The sequence below is a fragment of the Schistocerca cancellata genome, unplaced genomic scaffold (genome assembly GCF_023864275.1).
Source record: "Schistocerca cancellata isolate TAMUIC-IGC-003103 unplaced genomic scaffold, iqSchCanc2.1 HiC_scaffold_1100, whole genome shotgun sequence".
Taxonomy (NCBI): Eukaryota; Metazoa; Arthropoda; class Insecta; order Orthoptera; family Acrididae; genus Schistocerca; species Schistocerca cancellata.
Window position 1 is genome coordinate 5,722,578 of NW_026047099.1, and position 20,285 is coordinate 5,742,862.

The 20,285-nt window shown below is 53.3% G+C and overlaps 13 non-coding genes and 1 pseudogene across 13 annotated transcripts; all 14 read right to left on the minus strand.

Annotated features, from left to right (window-relative positions):
• Positions 1-1,542: 1,542 nt before the first annotated feature.
• Positions 1,543-1,661, minus strand: LOC126154686 (5S ribosomal RNA). Its single transcript, XR_007532228.1, has one exon. It is a non-coding gene; the product is annotated as a 5S ribosomal RNA (ribosomal RNA).
• Positions 1,662-2,515: 854 nt separating this feature from the next.
• Positions 2,516-2,634, minus strand: LOC126155601 (5S ribosomal RNA). The gene has a single exon (XR_007533052.1). It is a non-coding gene; the product is annotated as a 5S ribosomal RNA (ribosomal RNA).
• An 853-nt stretch (positions 2,635-3,487) lies between these two features.
• LOC126155602 (5S ribosomal RNA) lies at positions 3,488-3,606 on the minus strand. Its single transcript, XR_007533053.1, has one exon. It is a non-coding gene; the product is annotated as a 5S ribosomal RNA (ribosomal RNA).
• An 862-nt stretch (positions 3,607-4,468) lies between these two features.
• On the minus strand, positions 4,469-4,587 carry LOC126155603 (5S ribosomal RNA). The gene has a single exon (XR_007533054.1). It is a non-coding gene; the product is annotated as a 5S ribosomal RNA (ribosomal RNA).
• Positions 4,588-5,447: 860 nt separating this feature from the next.
• LOC126154668 (5S ribosomal RNA) lies at positions 5,448-5,566 on the minus strand. Its single transcript, XR_007532211.1, has one exon. It is a non-coding gene; the product is annotated as a 5S ribosomal RNA (ribosomal RNA).
• Positions 5,567-6,420: 854 nt separating this feature from the next.
• On the minus strand, positions 6,421-6,539 carry LOC126155604 (5S ribosomal RNA). Its single transcript, XR_007533055.1, has one exon. It is a non-coding gene; the product is annotated as a 5S ribosomal RNA (ribosomal RNA).
• Positions 6,540-7,392: 853 nt separating this feature from the next.
• Positions 7,393-7,511, minus strand: LOC126155605 (5S ribosomal RNA). The gene has a single exon (XR_007533056.1). It is a non-coding gene; the product is annotated as a 5S ribosomal RNA (ribosomal RNA).
• An 862-nt stretch (positions 7,512-8,373) lies between these two features.
• On the minus strand, positions 8,374-8,492 carry LOC126155606 (5S ribosomal RNA). The gene has a single exon (XR_007533057.1). It is a non-coding gene; the product is annotated as a 5S ribosomal RNA (ribosomal RNA).
• An 856-nt stretch (positions 8,493-9,348) lies between these two features.
• LOC126154740 (5S ribosomal RNA) lies at positions 9,349-9,467 on the minus strand. The gene has a single exon (XR_007532279.1). It is a non-coding gene; the product is annotated as a 5S ribosomal RNA (ribosomal RNA).
• An 857-nt stretch (positions 9,468-10,324) lies between these two features.
• LOC126155064 (5S ribosomal RNA) lies at positions 10,325-10,443 on the minus strand. Its single transcript, XR_007532581.1, has one exon. It is a non-coding gene; the product is annotated as a 5S ribosomal RNA (ribosomal RNA).
• Positions 10,444-11,299: 856 nt separating this feature from the next.
• Positions 11,300-11,418, minus strand: LOC126155120 (5S ribosomal RNA). The gene has a single exon (XR_007532633.1). It is a non-coding gene; the product is annotated as a 5S ribosomal RNA (ribosomal RNA).
• An 854-nt stretch (positions 11,419-12,272) lies between these two features.
• On the minus strand, positions 12,273-12,391 carry LOC126154687 (5S ribosomal RNA). The gene has a single exon (XR_007532229.1). It is a non-coding gene; the product is annotated as a 5S ribosomal RNA (ribosomal RNA).
• Positions 12,392-19,152: 6,761 nt separating this feature from the next.
• On the minus strand, positions 19,153-19,270 carry LOC126155410 (5S ribosomal RNA; annotated as a pseudogene).
• Positions 19,271-20,116: 846 nt separating this feature from the next.
• On the minus strand, positions 20,117-20,235 carry LOC126154676 (5S ribosomal RNA). The gene has a single exon (XR_007532219.1). It is a non-coding gene; the product is annotated as a 5S ribosomal RNA (ribosomal RNA).
• Positions 20,236-20,285: the final 50 nt, after the last annotated feature.

Consider the following 20,285-nt stretch of genomic DNA (forward strand, 5'->3'; position numbering starts at 1 on the left):
CAGCAATACGGACCTCGCGAGGGGTGTGATCGGCAGGTAAACTTTGTTCTGACACAACCGGGGGAACGACAACTGTGGGCGGAGTCACATTGTCAGACACAGGAGCCTCAGCTGCAGGAGCGGCAGAAACCGGTCGGTCGGGCGGGGTGATCGAGGGGGGTCCAACCAACGCGCCCGCATACGTGGAGGTATCAGCAGCTTCGCGCGGCAGCTGAGCCGGCCTGCGTAAAGTGCAGGTTTGTCGCAAATGATCTGTTTTGCCACACACGGAGCACGTCTGCGGCTGCCCACTATAGCTGAGGAAAGCGCGCGTGCCAGCAATGAGCAAATACGACGGTATATGTTTCTTCAAATCTACACGGACCGTCCGAACACCACTCAGAACCCGGTACCTAAATCCTGCAGGCCACACATCATTCTCCACACTAAGCACGGTGCCAAATTCTCCGAGTTTACGAGCAATGGCCTCATTTGGGCATTCGAACGGAACATTATAAACTTTCACATTTCGAATGCCGAAGCCTGCCGGCAGAATCAAAACATCAGACAAAGCACCGTCCACGTGCTTAAACTTCTTAACTCCACCACTTTCGGTAACAAGCTTGTCTACAAAATCCGCGGTCGGAAGTTTCAAAAATACAGAGTTTTGAATAAAGTCAAGCTGGATACCGATCAAATCAGATTCGGGAATACGCAATTCGGAAAATACCCATTCGTGTACATCAAAAGGCGACGGTCTAGCCGCGTTCCTATCAAAAACACACTGTACGGAGTTAGCACGATTCATAATAAAGCGTCAATAAACTTACAGGAACTAGTAGAGAAGAGAGAACGCTGCGAGGCGCAGCACCAAACACGCGACGAAGACACCGCCTGCAGCACACGAAGGTGTCAGCAGGCACGAGCCTAACACACGTCCGGCTGGGCGCGTGCAGCCTTCGACACTAGCGGAGGACGCATCTTGTCCCTGGTGTTCAGCGGAGGGCCTGTGCGGGGTGTGGCAGTGTCGTGCTGGAGGGCGCCACTGGTAGCGATGTGGGCTTCCTCGCCTCGCCTCGCCTCGCCTCACACCAGGTGTCTGCGTAGTTTGCAGTGCATTCGCACCATTCCTATCCCTGTCCCTGTCCCCGTCCCGACTTGTCCCGACTTTGCTCGACTGCCGCTCGCTGCCGCTCGGGTCGTGGTCCATATGACAGCGCAAGCACGACAAACGTCTGCGGGACGAGACGAGACGAGACGAGACGAGACGAGACGACTAAGGAATAAATTCGTGGTTACAAATCAAATTTGGAACTCTACACTCCTACACAACAATAGGCGGTGACGTATTTCAGAAATCACCTGCCGATTCGTACTGTTTTGTCGTTTTCAAAGTCTTCTTGGCAAACTTGGTTAGCACATTCTCCCTCAAACTGAGTTAATTACTGCATTTTCGTACCATTACAGTAGTTTAAAAGGCTTAAGGAAGCATCTTTGTCACAACAGAAAGGTAGTTTGAAAATTGGGCTGGCGACATTACAAAAAAAAAAAAAACAGGAAGGGAGCCAACAGCACCCGCGTTTCCCAGGCGGTCACCCATCCAAGTACTAGCCGGGCCCGATGATGCTTAACTTCGGTGATCGGACGAGAACCGGTGTATTCATCATGGTATGGCCGTTGGCGCTCATCTAATGTAGGAGCACGGCAGAATTCGCGTTCGGCTTTTCTCCCAACACACAAAATGTTAGTTTTCGGCCGCATTTGACGAAAGCGCTTCCTTCCGCAACCGCCAGTTCCTCGAGGACGGCGCGGGGAGGCGCGCCCGGCGTCCCAGCAGAGTGACGGCCGAATTGGCGGGCGCACCGCCGCGTGTGTGAGACGCACTGCTGCTCGTTGCACCCCCTGTCATTCGCTGGGCGCGTGTAGCCTTCGACACTAGCGGAGGACGCATATTGTCCCTGGTGTTCAGCGGAGGGCCTGTGCGGGGTGTGGCAGTGTCGTGCTGGAAGGCCCACTGGTAGCGATGTGGGCTTCCTCGCCTCGCCTCGCCACGCCTCGCCTCGCCTCACACCAGGTGTCTGCGGTGTTTGCAGTGCATTCGCACCATTCCTATCCCTGTCCCTGCCCCCGTCCCGACTTGTCCCGACTTTGCTCGACTGCCGCTCGCTGCCGCTCGGGTCGTGGTCCATATGACAGCGCAAGCACGACAAACGTCTGCGGGACGAGACGAGACGAGACGAGACGAGACGACTAAGGAATAAATTCGTGGTTACAAATCAAATTTGGAACTCTACACCCCTACACAACAATAGGCGGTGACGTATTTCAGAAATCACCTGCCGATTCGTACTGTTTTGTCGTTTTCAAAGTCTTCTTGGCAAACTTGGTTAGCACATTCTCCCTCAAACTGAGTTAATTACTGCATTTTCGTACCATTACAGTAGTTTAAAAGGCTTAAGGAAGCATCTTTGTCACAACAGAAAGGTAGTTTGAAAATTGGGCTGGCGACATTACAAAAAAAAAAAAACAGGAAGGGAGCCAACAGCACCCGGGTTTCCCAGGCGGTCACCCATCCAAGTACTAGCCGGGCCCGATGATGCTTAACTTCGGTGATCGGACGAGAACCGGTGTATTCATCATGGTATGGCCGTTGGCGCTCATCTAATGTAGGAGCACGGCAGAATTCGCGTTCGGCTTTTCTCCCAACACACAAAATGTTAGTTTTCGGCCGCATTTGACGAAAGCGCTTCCTTCCGCAACCGCCAGTTCCTCGAGGACGGCGCGGGGAGGCGCGCCCGGCGTCCCAGCAGAGTGACGGCCGAATTGGCGGGCGCACCGCCGCGTGTGTGAGACGCACTGCTGCTCGTTGCACCCCCTGTCATTCGCTGGGCGCGTGTAGCCTTCGACACTAGCGGAGGACGCATCTTGTCCCTGGTGTTCAGCGGAGGGCCTGTGCGGGGTGTGGCAGTGTCGTGCTGGAGGGCCCACTGGTAGCGATGTGGGCTTCCTCGCCTCGCCTCGCCTCGCCTCGCCTCGCCTCTTCTCACACCAGGTGTCTGCGTAGTTTGCAGTGCATTCGCACCATTCCTATCCCTGTCCCTGTCCCCGTCCCGACTTGTCCCGACTTTGCTCGACTGCCGCTCGCTGCCGCTCGGGTCGTGGTCCATATGACAGCGCAAGCACGACAAACGTCTGCGGGACGAGACGAGACGAGACGAGACGACTAAGGAATAAATTCGTGGTTACAAATCAAATTTGGAACTCTACATTCCTACACAACAATAGGCGGTGACGTATTTCAGAAATCACCTGCCGATTCGTACTGTTTTGTCGTTTTCAAAGTCTTCTTGGCAAACTTGGTTAGCACATTCTCCCTCAAACTGAGTTAATTACTGCAAATTCGTACCATTACAGTAGTTTAAAAGGCTTAAGGAAGCATCTTTGTCACAACAGAAAGGTAGTTTGAAAATTGGGCTGGCGACATTACAAAAAAAAAAAACAGGAAGGGAGCCAACAGCACCCGGGTTTCCCAGGCGGTCACCCATCCAAGTACTAGCCGGGCCCGATGATGCTTAACTTCGGTGATCGGACGAGAACCGGTGTATTCATCATGGTATGGCCGTTGGCGCTCATCTAATGTAGGAGCACGGCAGAATTCGCGTTCGGCTTTTCTCACAACACACAAAATGTTAGTTTTCGGCCGCATTTGACGAAAGCGCTTCCTTCCGCAACCGCCAGTTCCTCGAGGACGGAGCGGGGAGGCGCGCCCGGCGTCCCAGCAGAGTGACGGCCGAATTGGCGGGCGCACCGCCGCGTGTGTGAGACGCACTGCTGCTCGTTGCACCCCCTGTCATTCGCTGGGCGCGTGTAGCCTTCGACACTAGCGGAGGACGCATCTTGTCCCTGGTGTTCAGCGGAGGGCCTGTGCGGGGTGTGGCAGTGTCGTGCTGGAGGGCCCACTGGTAGCGATGTGGGCTTCCTCGCCTCGCCTCGCCTCGCCTCGCCTCGCCTCTTCTCACACCAGGTGTCTGCGTAGTTTGCAGTGCATTCGCACCATTCCTATCCCTGTCCCTGTCCCCGTCCCGACTTGTCCCGACTTTGCTCGACTGCCGCTCGCTGCCGCTCGGGTCGTGGTCCATATGACAGCGCAAGCACGACAAACGTCTGCGGGACGAGACGAGACGAGACGAGACGAGACGACTAAGGAATAAATTCGTGGTTACAAATCAAATTTGGAACTCTACACTCCTACACAACAATAGGCGGTGACGTATTTCAGAAATCACCTGCCGATTCGTACTGTTTTGTCGTTTTCAAAGTCTTCTTGGCAAACTTGGTTAGCACATTCTCCCTCAAACTGAGTTAATTACTGCATTTTCGTACCATTACAGTAGTTTAAAAGGCTTAAGGAAGCATCTTTGTCACAACAGAAAGGTAGTTTGAAAATTGGGCTGGCGACATTACAAAAAAAAAAAAAAAACAGGAAAGGAGCCAACAGCACCCGGGTTTCCCAGGCGGTCACCCATCCAAGTACTAGCCGGGCCCGATGATGCTTAACTTCGGTGATCGGACGAGAACCGGTGTATTCATCATGGTATGGCCGTTGGCGCTCATCTAATGTAGGAGCACGGCAGAATTCGCGTTCGGCTTTTCTCCCAACACACAAAATGTTAGTTTTCGGCCGCATTTGACGAAAGCGCTTCCTTCCGCAACCGCCAGTTCCTCGAGGACGGCGCGGGGAGGCGCGCCCGGCGTCCCAGCAAAGTGACGGCCGAATTGGCGGGCGCACCGCCGCGTGTGTGAGACGCACTGCTGCTCGTTGCACCCCCTGTCATTCGCTGGGCGCGTGTAGCCTTCGACACTAGCGGAGGACGCATCTTGTCCCTGGTGTTCAGCGGAGGGCCTGTGCGGGGTGTGGCAGTGTCGTGCTGGAGGGCCCACTGGTAGCGATGTGGGCTTCCTCGCCTCGCCTCGCCTCGCCTCGCCTCGCCTCTTCTCACACCAGGTGTCTGCGTAGTTTGCAGTGCATTCGCACCATTCCTATCCCTGTCCCTGTCCCCGTCCCGACTTGTCCCGACTTTGCTCGACTGCCGCTCGCTGCCGCTCGGGTCGTGGTCCATATGACAGCGCAAGCACGACAAACGTCTGCGGGACGAGACGAGACGAGACGAGACGAGACGACTAAGGAATATATTCGTGGTTACAAATCAAATTTGGAACTCTACACTCCTACACAACAATAGGCGGTGACGTATTTCAGAAATCACCTGCCGATTCGTACTGTTTTGTCGTTTTCAAAGTCATCTTGGCAAACTTGGTTAGCACATTCTCCCTCAAACTGAGTTAATTACTGCATTTTCGTACCATTACAGTAGTTTAAAAGGCTTAAGGAAGCATCTTTGTCACAACAGGAAGGTAGTTTGAAAATTGGGCTGGCGACATCACAAAAACAAAAAAAACAGGAAGGGAGCCAACAGCACCCGGGTTTCCCAGGCGGTCACCCATCCAAGTACTAGCCGGGCCCGATGATGGTTAACTTCGGTGATCGGACGAGAACCGGTGTATTCATCATGGTATGGCCGTTGGCGCTCATCTAATGTAGGAGCACGGCAGAATTCGCGTTCGGCTTTTCTCCCAACACACAAAATGTTAGTTTTCGGCCGCATTTGACGAAAGCGCTTCCTTCCGCAACCGCCAGTTCCTCGAGGACGGCGCGGGGAGGCGCGCCCGGCGTCCCAGCAGAGCGACGGCCGAATTGGCGGGCGCACCGCCGCGTGTGTGAGACGCACTGCTGCTCGTTGCACCCCCTGTCATTCGCTGGGCGCGTGTAGCCTTCGACACTAGCGGAGGACGCATCTTGTCCCTGGTGTTCAGCGGAGGGCCTGTGCGGGGTGTGGCAGTGTCGTGCTGGAAGGCCCACTGGTAGCGATGTGGGCTTCCTCGCCTCGCCTCGCCACGCCTCGCCTCGCCTCACACCAGGTGTCTGCGGTGTTTGCAGTGCATTCGCACCATTCCTATCCCTGTCCCTGCCCCCGTCCCGACTTGTCCCGACTTTGCTCGACTGCCGCTCGCTGCCGCTCGGGTCGTGGTCCATATGACAGCGCAAGCACGACAAACGTCTGCGGGACGAGACGAGACGAGACGAGACGAGACGACTAAGGAATAAATTCGTGGTTACAAATCAAATTTGGAACTCTACACCCCTACACAACAATAGGCGGTGACGTATTTCAGAAATCACCTGCCGATTCGTACTGTTTTGTCGTTTTCAAAGTCTTCTTGGCAAACTTGGTTAGCACATTCTCCCTCAAACTGAGTTAATTACTGCATTTTCGTACCATTACAGTAGTTTAAAAGGCTTAAGGAAGCATCTTTGTCACAACAGAAAGGTAGTTTGAAAATTGGGCTGGCGACATTACAAAAAAAAAAAAACAGGAAGGGAGCCAACAGCACCCGGGTTTCCCAGGCGGTCACCCATCCAAGTACTAGCCGGGCCCGATGATGCTTAACTTCGGTGATCGGACGAGAACCGGTGTATTCATCATGGTATGGCCGTTGGCGCTCATCTAATGTAGGAGCACGGCAGAATTCGCGTTCGGCTTTTCTCCCAACACACAAAATGTTAGTTTTCGGCCGCATTTGACGAAAGCGCTTCCTTCCGCAACCGCCAGTTCCTCGAGGACGGCGCGGGGAGGCGCGCCCGGCGTCCCAGCAGAGTGACGGCCGAATTGGCGGGCGCACCGCCGCGTGTGTGAGACGCACTGCTGCTCGTTGCACCCCCTGTCATTCGCTGGGCGCGTGTAGCCTTCGACACTAGCGGAGGACGCATCTTGTCCCTGGTGTTCAGCGGAGGGCCTGTGCGGGGTGTGGCAGTGTCGTGCTGGAGGGCCCACTGGTAGCGATGTGGGCTTCCTCGCCTCGCCTCGCCTCGCCTCGCCTCGCCTCTTCTCACACCAGGTGTCTGCGTAGTTTGCAGTGCATTCGCACCATTCCTATCCCTGTCCCTGTCCCCGTCCCGACTTGTCCCGACTTTGCTCGACTGCCGCTCGCTGCCGCTCGGGTCGTGGTCCATATGACAGCGCAAGCACGACAAACGTCTGCGGGACGAGACGAGACGAGACGAGACGACTAAGGAATAAATTCGTGGTTACAAATCAAATTTGGAACTCTACATTCCTACACAACAATAGGCGGTGACGTATTTCAGAAATCACCTGCCGATTCGTACTGTTTTGTCGTTTTCAAAGTCTTCTTGGCAAACTTGGTTAGCACATTCTCCCTCAAACTGAGTTAATTACTGCAAATTCGTACCATTACAGTAGTTTAAAAGGCTTAAGGAAGCATCTTTGTCACAACAGAAAGGTAGTTTGAAAATTGGGCTGGCGACATTACAAAAAAAAAAAACAGGAAGGGAGCCAACAGCACCCGGGTTTCCCAGGCGGTCACCCATCCAAGTACTAGCCGGGCCCGATGATGCTTAACTTCGGTGATCGGACGAGAACCGGTGTATTCATCATGGTATGGCCGTTGGCGCTCATCTAATGTAGGAGCACGGCAGAATTCGCGTTCGGCTTTTCTCACAACACACAAAATGTTAGTTTTCGGCCGCATTTGACGAAAGCGCTTCCTTCCGCAACCGCCAGTTCCTCGAGGACGGAGCGGGGAGGCGCGCCCGGCGTCCCAGCAGAGTGACGGCCGAATTGGCGGGCGCACCGCCGCGTGTGTGAGACGCACTGCTGCTCGTTGCACCCCCTGTCATTCGCTGGGCGCGTGTAGCCTTCGACACTAGCGGAGGACGCATCTTGTCCCTGGTGTTCAGCGGAGGGCCTGTGCGGGGTGTGGCAGTGTCGTGCTGGAGGGCCCACTGGTAGCGATGTGGGCTTCCTCGCCTCGCCTCGCCTCGCCTCGCCTCGCCTCTTCTCACACCAGGTGTCTGCGTAGTTTGCAGTGCATTCGCACCATTCCTATCCCTGTCCCTGTCCCCGTCCCGACTTGTCCCGACTTTGCTCGACTGCCGCTCGCTGCCGCTCGGGTCGTGGTCCATATGACAGCGCAAGCACGACAAACGTCTGCGGGACGAGACGAGACGAGACGAGACGAGACGACTAAGGAATAAATTCGTGGTTACAAATCAAATTTGGAACTCTACACTCCTACACAACAATAGGCGGTGACGTATTTCAGAAATCACCTGCCGATTCGTACTGTTTTGTCGTTTTCAAAGTCTTCTTGGCAAACTTGGTTAGCACATTCTCCCTCAAACTGAGTTAATTACTGCATTTTCGTACCATTACAGTAGTTTAAAAGGCTTAAGGAAGCATCTTTGTCACAACAGAAAGGTAGTTTGAAAATTGGGCTGGCGACATTACAAAAAAAAAAAAAAAACAGGAAGGGAGCCAACAGCACCCGGGTTTCCCAGGCGGTCACCCATCCAAGTACTAGCCGGGCCCGATGATGCTTAACTTCGGTGATCGGACGAGAACCGGTGTATTCATCATGGTATGGCCGTTGGCGCTCATCTAATGTAGGAGCACGGCAGAATTCGCGTTCGGCTTTTCTCCCAACACACAAAATGTTAGTTTTCGGCCGCATTTGACGAAAGCGCTTCCTTCCGCAACCGCCAGTTCCTCGAGGACGGCGCGGGGAGGCGCGCCCGGCGTCCCAGCAAAGTGACGGCCGAATTGGCGGGCGCACCGCCGCGTGTGTGAGACGCACTGCTGCTCGTTGCACCCCCTGTCATTCGCTGGGCGCGTGTAGCCTTCGACACTAGCGGAGGACGCATCTTGTCCCTGGTGTTCAGCGGAGGGCCTGTGCGGGGTGTGGCAGTGTCGTGCTGGAGGGCCCACTGGTAGCGATGTGGGCTTCCTCGCCTCGCCTCGCCTCGCCTCGCCTCGCCTCTTCTCACACCAGGTGTCTGCGTAGTTTGCAGTGCATTCGCACCATTCCTATCCCTGTCCCTGTCCCCGTCCCGACTTGTCCCGACTTTGCTCGACTGCCGCTCGCTGCCGCTCGGGTCGTGGTCCATATGACAGCGCAAGCACGACAAACGTCTGCGGGACGAGACGAGACGAGACGAGACGAGACGACTAAGGAATATATTCGTGGTTACAAATCAAATTTGGAACTCTACACTCCTACACAACAATAGGCGGTGACGTATTTCAAGAATCACCTGCCAATTCGTACTGTTTTGTCGTTTTCAAAGTCTTCTTGGCAAACTTGGTTAGCACATTCTCCCTCAAACTGAGTTAATTACTGCATTTTCGTACCATTACAGTAGTTTAAAAGGCTTAAGGAAGCATCTTTGTCACAACAGAAAAGTAGTTTGAAAATTGGGCTGGCGACATAACAAAAAAAAAACAGGAAGGGAGCCAGCAGCACCCGGGTTTCCCAGGCGGTCACCCATCCAAGTACTAGCCGGGCCCGATGATGCTTAACTTCGGTGATCGGACGAGAACCGGTGTATTCATCATGGTATGGCCGTTGGCGCTCATCTAATGTAGGAGCACGGCAGAATTCGCGTTCGGCTTTTCTCCCAACACACAAAATGTTAGTTTTCGGCCGCATTTGACGAAAGCGCTTCCTTCCGCAACCGCCAGTTCCTCGAGGACGGCGCGGGGAGGCGCGCCCGGCGTCCCAGCAGAGTGACGGCCGAATTGGCGGGCGCACCGCCGCGTGTGTGAGACGCACTGCTGCTCGTTGCACCCCCTGTCATTCGCTGGGCGCGTTCAGCCTTCGACACTAGCGGAGGACGCATCTTGTCCCTGGTGTTCAGCGGAGGGCCTGTGCGGGGTGTGGCAGTGTCGTGCTGGAGGGCCCACTGGTAGCGATGTGGGCTTCCTCGCCTCGCCTCGCCTCGCCTCGCCTCGCCTCTTCTCACACCAGGTGTCTGCGTAGTTTGCAGTGCATTCGCACCATTCCTATCCCTGTCCCTGTCCCCGTCCCGACTTGTCCCGACTTTGCTCGACTGCCGCTCGCTGCCGCTCGGGTCGTGGTCCATATGACAGCGCAAGCACGACAAACGTCTGCGGGACGAGACGAGACGAGACGAGACGACTAAGGAATAAATTCGTGGTTACAAATCAAATTTGGAACTCTACATTCCTACACAACAATAGGCGGTGACGTATTTCAGAAATCACCTGCCGATTCGTACTGTTTTGTCGTTTTCAAAGTCTTCTTGGCAAACTTGGTTAGCACATTCTCCCTCAAACTGAGTTAATTACTGCATTTTCGTACCATTACAGTAGTTTAAAAGGCTTAAGGAAGCATCTTTGTCACAACAGAAAGGTAGTTTGAAAATTGGGCTGGCGACATTACAAAAAAAAAAAAAAAACAGGAAGGGAGCCAACAGCACCCGCGTTTCCCAGGCGGTCACCCATCCAAGTACTAGCCGGGCCCGATGATGCTTACCTTCGGTGATCGGACGAGAACCGGTGTATTCATCATGGTATGGCCGTTGGCGCTCATCTAATGTAGCAGCACGGCAGAATTCGCGTTCGGCTTTTCTCCCAACACACAAAATGTTAGTTTTCGGCCGCATTTGACGAAAGCGCTTCCTTCCGCAACCGCCAGTTCCTCGAGGACGGCGCGGGGAGGCGCGCCCGGCGTCCCAGCAGAGTGACGGCCGAATTGGCGGGCGCACCGCCGCGTGTGTGAGACGCACTGCTGCTCGTTGCACCCCCTGTCATTCGCTGGGCGCGTGTAGCCTTCGACACTAGCGGAGGACGCATCTTGTCCCTGGTGTTCAGCGGAGGGCCTGTGCGGGGTGTGGCAGTGTCGTGCTGGAGGGCCCACTGGTAGCGATGTGGGCTTCCTCGCCTCGCCTCGCCTCGCCTCGCCTCGCCTCTTCTCACACCAGGTGTCTGCGTAGTTTGCAGTGCATTCGCACCATTCCTATCCCTGTCCCTGTCCCCGTCCCGACTTGTCCCGACTTTGCTCGACTGCCGCTCGCTGCCGCTCGGGTCGTGGTCCATATGACAGCGCAAGCACGACAAACGTCTGCGGGACGAGACGAGACGAGACGAGACGAGACGACTAAGGAATATATTCGTGGTTACAAATCAAATTTGGAACTCTACACTCCTACACAACAATAGGCGGTGACGTATTTCAGGAATCACCTGCCAATTCGTACTGTTTTGTCGTTTTCAAAGTCTTCTTGGCAAACTTGGTTAGCACATTCTCCCTCAAACTGAGTTAATTACTGCATTTTCGTACCATTACAGTAGTTTAAAAGGCTTAAGGAAGCATCTTTGTCACAACAGAAAAGTAGTTTGAAAATTGGGCTGGCGACATAACAAAAAAAAAACAGGAAGGGAGCCAGCAGCACCCGGGTTTCCCAGGCGGTCACCCATCCAAGTACTAGCTGGGCCCGATGATGCTTAACTTCGGTGATCGGACGAGAACCGGTGTATTCATCATGGTATGGCCGTTGGCGCTCATCTAATGTAGCAGCACGGCAGAATTCGCGTTCGGCTTTTCTCCCAACACACAAAATGTTAGTTTTCGGCCGCATTTGACGAAAGCGCTTCCTTCCGCAACCGCCAGTTCCTCGAGGACGGCGCGGGGAGGCGCGCCCGGCGTCCCAGCAGAGTGACGGCCGAATTGGCGGGCGCACCGCCGCGTGTGTGAGACGCACTGCTGCTCGTTGCACCCCCTGTCATTCGCTGGGCGCGTTCAGCCTTCGACACTAGCGGAGGACGCATCTTGTCCCTGGTGTTCAGCGGAGGGCCTGTGCGGGGTGTGGCAGTGTCGTGCTGGAGGGCCCACTGGTAGCGATGTGGGCTTCCTCGCCTCGCCTCGCCTCGCCTCGCCTCGCCTCTTCTCACACCAGGTGTCTGCGTAGTTTGCAGTGCATTCGCACCATTCCTATCCCTGTCCCTGTCCCCGTCCCGACTTGTCCCGACTTTGCTCGACTGCCGCTCGCTGCCGCTCGGGTCGTGGTCCATATGACAGCGCAAGCACGACAAACGTCTGCGGGACGAGACGAGACGAGACGAGACGACTAAGGAATAAATTCGTGGTTACAAATCAAATTTGGAACTCTACATTCCTACACAACAATAGGCGGTGACGTATTTCAGAAATCACCTGCCGATTCGTACTGTTTTGTCGTTTTCAAAGTCTTCTTGGCAAACTTGGTTAGCACATTCTCCCTCAAACTGAGTTAATTACTGCATTTTCGTACCATTACAGTAGTTTAAAAGGCTTAAGGAAGCATCTTTGTCACAACAGAAAGGTAGTTTGAAAATTGGGCTGGCGACATTACAAAAAAAAAAAAACAGGAAGGGAGCCAACAGCACCCGCGTTTCCCAGGCGGTCACCCATCCAAGTACTAGCCGGGCCCGATGATGCTTAACTTCGGTGATCGGACGAGAACCGGTGTATTCATCATGGTATGGCCGTTGGCGCTCATCTAATGTAGCAGCACGGCAGAATTCGCGTTCGGCTTTTCTCCCAACACACAAAATGTTAGTTTTCGGCCGCATTTGACGAAAGCGCTTCCTTCCGCAACCGCCAGTTCCTCGAGGACGGCGCGGGGAGGCGCGCCCGGCGTCCCAGCAGAGTGACGGCCGAATTGGCGGGCGCACCGCCGCGTGTGTGAGACGCACTGCTGCTCGTTGCACCCCCTGTCATTCGCTGGGCGCGTGTAGCCTTCGACACTAGCGGAGGACGCATCTTGTCCCTGGTGTTCAGCGGAGGGCCTGTGCGGGGTGTGGCAGTGTCGTGCTGGAGGGCCCACTGGTAGCGATGTGGGCTTCCTCGCCTCGCCTCGCCTCGCCTCGCCTCGCCTCTTCTCACACCAGGTGTCTGCGTAGTTTGCAGTGCATTCGCACCATTCCTATCCCTGTCCCTGTCCCCGTCCCGACTTGTCCCGACTTTGCTCGACTGCCGCTCGCTGCCGCTCGGGTCGTGGTCCATATGACAGCGCAAGCACGACAAACGTCTGCGGGACGAGACGAGACGAGACGAGACGAGACGACTAAGGAATATATTCGTGGTTACAAATCAAATTTGGAACTCTACACTCCTACACAACAATAGGCGGTGACGTATTTCAGGAATCACCTGCCAATTCGTACTGTTTTGTCGTTTTCAAAGTCTTCTTGGCAAACTTGGTTAGCACATTCTCCCTCAAACTGAGTTAATTACTGCATTTTCGTACCATTACAGTAGTTTAAAAGGCTTAAGGAAGCATCTTTGTCACAACAGAAAGGTAGTTTGAAAATTGGGCTGGCGACATTACAAAAAAAAAAAACAGGAAGGGAGCCAACAGCACCTTTTTTTTTTTTTTTTTTTTTTTTATATCCTCCCATCTCCCCTTATAGCCCGGCCGTGTCGCTCTCCACAAAATGCCTTCTATTGGCGAGCTTCATGAGCTATAAAGGTGCTGTTGACTCCATGTCCCACGACGAACGGACGAAAAGAAAGTCAGTATCCCCCGTTGGTGTCCTTAAAACGGTCGACGTCCGTCGGGAAAAAGCGGCAAGAGCAAAAAAAACCATAATCCAGCAATCTTCTGCATGGAGACAATGACTCCGCCAGGGAAACAAAATCCAGTAGAAATAAAACCACTTCCTTAGTGTCACTATTACCGGGAAAATTCCACACCAGTAAAACTGAGGGGTAAAGTCCATCAGGTGGACAAGTGAAACGAAAAGGAAAAAACAAAAAAATGAAAGTCACTGCGTGGTAACACTAGTGAAAATTGAAAATATCACTGCCGCCACATGGGAGACCTACAGGAGAAAACCAGTGCTTGTAAATAAAAGTGCCGATGTCCACAGCATAAAAAATCAGAATCAAGAAAAAGGTAAACTGTACCGGAAATAAAAAAAAGACACAGATAAGAAAAAAAAAAGAGTTCCTCTGAGTACACGTATTTCCATAAGTGTTCGTTCCGTGAAAAACACAGCTTGAGCGGTCAAAATAGAATAGTATACCAAACCGTCATAAACATGTTAAGCATCCACCGACATCCGGGAAAAGGCATGAGCAAGTGCAACCTTCAAAAAATTTGCAAAAGTAGCACGAAAGCCAGGCAAAGCTTCAGTTTGTTCATGCTGAGTCCATAAATAGGTAAGAAAGTCCAATTCAGTAGTCAATTTCAGGTGAAACATTGCAAAAACGGTATGACCCAGGAGCCACACCGTAGCATTCTTCTTTGTATTCGGGTAGGCGACGCATTGAGGAATTAAGGCGTCGGTCGGCAAGACTGAACGCGTATCCACTCGAGTGATTAGGCGAATCATATCTCTGGCGGCATCCCAAACACTGCAAAAATGTCCACACACAAAACGGTGTTCAAGTGTATCTTCCGCATCACACAAGTCGCAAGCTCCAGACGAGATGAGGTTGATGGAATGGAGCTTCGAATTGGTAGGGAAGGTACGATGCACAACCTTGTACCACACGGCGTGTACAGAGGGAGGAAGAACATGGCTGGCAAGATTTTTCCATACCGCGACCCAATTATACCACGGTAGCCGATACTCCCACTTACAACGCACAGGTGATCCACGGAAAGCAGAAACGACGTCGCAGACTCGAAGACTGGGAACGTCACATAGCGCGAGGTAGCTGTTGTCCATATAGTAGCGACGCACATAGTTAAGAAAAAAGGGAATGTGCGAGACATTCACCGGCGCCTCCACTGATAGAGGACGATACATACTGAAGACCGCCGCAGTGGTACCGTTCGGGGCCCTCTCCATAACAACGGTGGTCCGTTTCCAAAGGAGAGCAGAGCACTTCGCGCGAAGATCTACTAAACCCAAACCACCATCTGTCGGGCTTAGAGTACAGGTGTCATACGAGACTTTAAAAATGTCACCTCGCCATAAAAACCAATACACCGCCTGCTTGAGGGCACGTTCCAACTGCCGAGGCAGTGGAAGGACCTGTGCGAGGTACCACACCCTGGCCAGAATGTTAGTATTGATCAAGGCCACCTTGTCACGAAGCGCCAACGTGCGAGCCGCATAGATCTTGGCAACGGCGCGCACCTTATGGAGCGTAGACCGCCAATTGAGCGCCTCCATCCGTTGTGGATGAGAAGAAAAAAGCACGCCCAGGACTTTGTGCTGTTCGCGGACACAAAACCAGCTCCGCTGTATGGACCGTGCGCGGGGTGTAAGAGGCAAACAAACAGTCTTAGTTGGGTTGACAATGGCACCTGTAGCTTTTTCAAAGCGTTGCAGTGCACCATATAGAGTGTCAACGTCATCAGAATGGCCAAGAAAAACGCCAAGATCGTCGGCGTACGCCTTGCAAATGAGGCGGTGCGTCCCTATCTGAATGCCACGGCAGTCGCGGCCGATAATTCGCAGCAACGGATCTAAAGCTACAGAAAAAAGGGCCATTGAAAGGGGACACCCCTGCCGCACCGAGCGCCCAACACGGAAAGCTGGCGTCAAGTGGCCATTGACACTAACACGTGACGTCGCATTTTGTAAAAGATGCTTTACCACAGTCGTAAACTTAAAACCGAAGCCCATCCGCACAAGAACCTGGCGGAGGTACACATGGCTAATGCGGTCGAAAGCATTTTTGAAATCAATTAAGAAGATGGCAGCTGTCGGCAGTCTCGCACTTTTAACAAAACCGATACAGTCGCGATAGGCGAGGACGGCATCAAAAATGTTTCGACCCTGCACCGCACATGATTGACTATCACTGAGGACCGACGGTAAAACAACTTTAAGGCGTTGAGCCACGCATCGCGTTACAATCTTAAAATCGGCGTTCAGTAAAGTGATCGGCCGAACAGCGTCAATGCAGGGCGTCGCAGTCGATTTGGGAACCAATGTCACTACCCCCTCCTCAAACGCAGCAGGGATAACAGCACCATCCCGTATTTCATTTAAAAGAGCCACAAAAACATCACGAAAAAGATCATAAAATTTCAGATAAAATTCAGCAGGAATGCCGTCGGGACCAGGCGATTTACTTTTAGGGCTTCGTCGGATAGCATCGTACAGGTCGTCAGGTACATAAGCAGCATTTAAAAGCGTCCTATCCGTACGAGTTAAAACATGAGGTATGACGTGTAAAAAATCCCGCAACGCATTACAATCAACATCCAGCGCACGGAAAAGGGAACTAAAATGAGTAAAAACATCCCGCTCAATGTCGGACTGGACAGTAGTCCGTCTACCGTCGCACTGTTTCCAGGTACCGATGTGCAGACGGGCGCGCCGCCTGCGTTCCCTATGCAGATGATAAAGCGACAATGGTTCGCCATCCACAACCCCCGCAGGCTGGCTGCGGACGACGACACCGCCACTAACAGCACGCAAATCAGCGAGAAGCTTACGCTGGAACTGCTTAAAAGCGGGCAGCAAGGCAGGCTGTGACGTCACGCGCAGCGCGAGGTCTTGTAAACACGCCTGATGGAAGCGGGCGGTAGCGCGACGCCACCGAGCCGCCTCGCGGCTAAAATCCATTAAAAACCGCCTGATCACCGGCTTGGCCTCCCCGACCCACCACTCCAGCACACTACAGTCACCTCGCTTGGTCCCGAGCAATTTCTGCCACAGATTGGTAAAACACGTCACAAAATGGTCGTCGTTCAATAATGCACAATTAAATTTCCACAAATTCTTTCGCCTGGGAACACAAAATCTAGGCAATAAAAGCTGACAAAGGTAACCGGAATGATCAGAAAACAGCACGGGAAACATTTCCGTGCGGCAAATACGGGCAGAAAGCGGGGCAGAAACGTAAATTCTGTCCAGGCGGCTGTGCCCCGTGGGATAAAAATGAGTAAAATGCGTAACATCAGGGTTTAAAACACGCCACGTATCAACGAGCTGAAAACTGCGAACCAAGTCGCCGAGCTCGCGACAAATGTTAGGACGAGGCACCTGATCAACAACATCTAAAACGCAATTAAAATCGCCGCCTACAACTAAAGCATCCACATTCCGGTGTAACAGCGCACACAATTCCTGCCCATAAAAAACAGCCCTCGCCGGCTTATCGTTCCCAGACGGAGCATAGACGTTAACAAATACAACGCCCAGTATAGTGCAACTAACGGCACGACCATTAGGTAAAATAGCAACATTTGAAATAGCGAGGTCAGAACGTACTAAAATGGCAGTTCCTGTACTGTGATCCGGTAAAACATTGTCAATAACAGTGAAGTCACTAAAATCGTGTAAAAAGACAAGGGCATCACGCGTCACCTCTTGTAAAAACACAACATGGCAGTGGTGATCACGTAAAAAGTTCTTAAAAGCCAGTATCTTACACGGGTGACTCAATTTGTTAAGATTAATGGTGACAACATTCCACTGGCTAAAATCGTAAGTCATAGACTCACACAATTAAAAGACACACACAAAAGTAAAACACACATAAAACACGGGATGTGCAGGTGCGCGACAGGGGAGGGGGCACACAGGACACACACTACGTCTCCCCACCCTCCACAACATCCTTCGCCCACTCCGAAGGCTCGAAGGGGGAGAGGGGCGGCAGGGTGGCAGTAGCCGTCACGCCAGAAGCGACCGACACAGAATCCTTAACGGACATCTCCACGTCGGAAGAAGGCACCGACACGCGGTCGTGAATAGAAGGACCAGCGCGACGACGGTGTACATCCTCTGCCTTCCGTTTAGTCGACAGAGATGCCGCAGTCACAGCCGAAACCGTGTCTGGCGCTAAAACAGGCACATCTACAGAGGCGGGTTGACTTAACACAGTCCGTAGATGGCGAACAGCAACGTCACGTTGCTGCGCTGCAACACTCAGATCAGCTGACTGTGCGTGGCGAGAGGAGGCACGCTGCTGCTGTTGTTGTTGTTTGCGCGGCGGCTGACGCCCGGAGCCGGCAGCCTGAGGCGGCCGTAGCTCCACGTCGAGGTCGCGCCGCCCGGCGCGGCGTTGCGACGCCCAAGAAGAGGCGGGGGGGCGCCCTACTGGGGACGGACTACGGTCACCTCGCGCTAAACCTCTGTCGTAGGAAGGGGAGCTACTGGCACTGCGGAAGCGTTGCCTACTGGAACTGCGAGAACGAGCTTCATCCCGCTGCGGTTTTGGTTCCACAAAAACATCGCTCGATTCCGCAACAGGAAGAGGCTCAGAAACGTCAGAAAGTGCAACGACGGGTGCAGGTACAGAAGGAGAGGGCTCCGCCTGCGACACAGTGGGGGCAACAGAGTCCGAATTAGGGCGCGAAACAACATCGGTTACCGACTGCGGCACGGAGTCAGAGACTGTCTCCGACACAACAGCACCCACAACCGGTTGAACAACAACAGGCACGTTTTCCGAAACCGTGGACAAAGAGTCCTGGCCGGTAGTGGCAACAGCAGAGACACTATGATCAGCAGACACATCCATCGCTTCCGCGGCGGCAGCAAGATTAACATCTGCCGCACGCCGCGCGGACGCGGGGGGGGCGGAACCCAAGACCGTTGCGGCGACGGAAGCAAAACTAACTCCTTGCAAATCGGCCTCAAGTGGTAGCTGAACAGGCCGTTTTCGCTTCGGACAATCCTGCCTATAATGTCCGACACCATTACAAAAGGAGCAAGTTTGTGGCTGGCCACTGTACGTGACAAACGCACGGTGACCGTTGACCAAAATAAAAGACGGAATATGCTGCCTAACCACCATCTTAACACTGCGCACACCGTTCTCGACTTGAAATATATACGCAGACGACCATTTCTCCTTCACGACAGATAAAACAGTGCCATATGGCCGCAAGTGACGAGAAATAGTGTCATTACGTATTTCAAACGGAAGGTTAAATATCCGTATATGTCGAAGACCAAAACCAGCGTGAGACACAGTGACATTACTAATATTTCCGTTAAGGTGTCGAAATTTGCGAACACCGTCATTAACAGAAACTACAGCATCACACAGATCGGAAGATTTGAGTTTTAAGAACACAGAATTTAAGAACGTATCGAACTGAATACCGAGTACGTCATTAGTAGACAACAACAAATCCTCAATTAACCAACGATGAATCTCAAAAGCCGAGGGTTTCTCGACGGAACGTTCGAATTCACACTGAACATTGTTCTGTCGCTCTTCACTATCATCGTAAAGAATATCCATTACTTACAGTTCAGTAGAAAGAAAGCCACGTGGCAAAGTAAGCAGACGACACGCGAGGCGCCGCCGGCCAAGTCGCACAAGGAAAACACTGCTCGCTCGGCACCGAGGTGTTGCCAGGCGGTCACCCATCCAAGTACTAGCCGGGCCCGATGATGCTTAACTTCGGTGATCGGACGAGAACCGGTGTATTCATCATGGTATGGCCGTTGGCGCTCATCTAATGTAGGAGCACGGCAGAATTCGCGTTCGGCTTTTCCCCAACACACAAAATGTTAGTTTTCGGCCGCATTTGACGATAGCGCTTCCTTCCGCAACCGCCAGTTCCTTGAGGACGGCGCGGGGAGGCGCGCCCGGCGTCCCAGCAGAGCGACGGCCGAATTGGCGGGCGCACCGCCGCGTGTGTGAGACGCACTGCTGCTCGTTGCACCCCCTGTCATTCGCTGGGCGCGTGCAGCCTTCGACACTAGCGGAGGACGCATCTTGTCCCTGGTGTTCAGCGGAGGGCCTGTGCGGGGTGTGGCAGTGTCGTGCTGGAGGGTGCCACTGGTAGCGATGTGGGCTTCCTCGCCTCGCCTCGCCTCGCCTCACACCAGGTGTCTGCGTAGTTTGCAGTGCATTCGCACCATTCCTATCCCTGTCCCTGTCCCCGTCCCGACTTGTCCCGACTTTGCTCGACTGCCGCTCGCTGCCGCTCGGGTCGTGGTCCATATGACAGCGCAAGCACGACAAACGTCTGCGGGACGAGACGAGACGAGACGAGACGAGACGAGACGACTAAGGAATAAATTCGTGGTTACAAATCAAATTTGGAACTCTACACTCCTACACAACAATAGGCGGTGACGTATTTCAGAAATCACCTGCCGATTCGTACTGTTTTGTCGTTTTCAAAGTCTTCTTGGCAAACTTGGTTAGCACATTCTCCCTCAAACTGAGTTAATTACTGCATTTTCGTACCATTACAGTAGTTTAAAAGGCTTAAGGAAGCATCTTTGTCACAACAGAAAGTTAGTTTGAAAATTGGGCTGGCGACATAACAAAAAAAAAAAAGGAAGGGAGCCAACAGCACCCGGGTTTCCCAGGCGGTCACCCATCCAAGTACTAGCCGGGCCCGATGATGCTTAACTTCGGTGATCGGACGAGAACCGGTGTATTCATCATGGTATGGCCGTTTGCGCTCATCTAATGTAGCAGCACGGCAGAATTCGCGTTCGGCTTTTCTCCCA